The sequence below is a fragment of the Branchiostoma belcheri genome, unplaced genomic scaffold, assembly GCF_001625305.1.
Source record: "Branchiostoma belcheri isolate BF01 breed outbred unplaced genomic scaffold, Haploidv18h27 scaffold90, whole genome shotgun sequence".
NCBI classification, from domain to species: Eukaryota; Metazoa; Chordata; class Leptocardii; order Amphioxiformes; family Branchiostomatidae; genus Branchiostoma; species Branchiostoma belcheri.
In genome coordinates this window covers 644,257-644,983 of record NW_017804576.1, presented here as the reverse complement: position 1 = coordinate 644,983, position 727 = coordinate 644,257, and the positions used below count along the sequence as shown (strand labels likewise).

Below are 727 nucleotides of genomic sequence, written 5' to 3'. Positions count from 1 at the left end.
CATCAGTTTCATCATCTACGGTCAAACTTGTATAAGAGGACCACCCTGGGGACCTAAGGAATCTGGTCTTCTTAGACAAGTGGTCTTCTTATCCAAAAAGGAGCCGGGTGACAAGAAAACAAAGACACCAATTTCGAAGTTCAACATTTAACACGTTAATTATACTATTTAAAGATAAGCAGTAATTATTAGCAAGGATGTTTAATACTAACCATCACATTTGTATAAGATTTTTTTAATGATAAACATATTTCATATACATTGTTACCAATGTAATGTTACAGCTAGCAAAACTGTATAGTTATCAAATCTTCAGAAAAAGTGGATGTAACATGCATGTTGCTATATCAAGTTCAAGATTTCCTCCCAAACATCCCAAGGTAAAACATATACATGTAGTATGTACTATACGCCAAAAAGCAGTTACTCAAGAAACTGGATATGATTTTGAAAACGTCAGACGTTTCAGCTAGTATCCACTAGCTTTCGTCAGTGACTGAGAGACCAGAGGGGAAATGCAGGTTTATAAGCACAAACTATTGATTGTAGGTTTATATGCAAAAACTACAAACTATTGATTGATATTGATTGATTGATATAGTATGTACTACTATATGATGGATACCACCTGTATGTATTATTCTTTCATTTTCTACAATTATGTTCTCCTATTTGTAACCTGTATATATATCCGCATGGTTTTATTTCATGTAACACCAGTGTCTTT

At 33.3% G+C, this 727-nt stretch overlaps 1 protein-coding gene across 1 annotated transcript in view; it reads right to left on the bottom strand.

Moving 5' to 3' along the window:
- Positions 1-727, bottom strand: part of LOC109487966 (ATP-binding cassette sub-family D member 4-like) — a 25,926-nt gene that overhangs the window by 12,670 nt on the left and 12,529 nt on the right. The window lies entirely within an intron of this gene.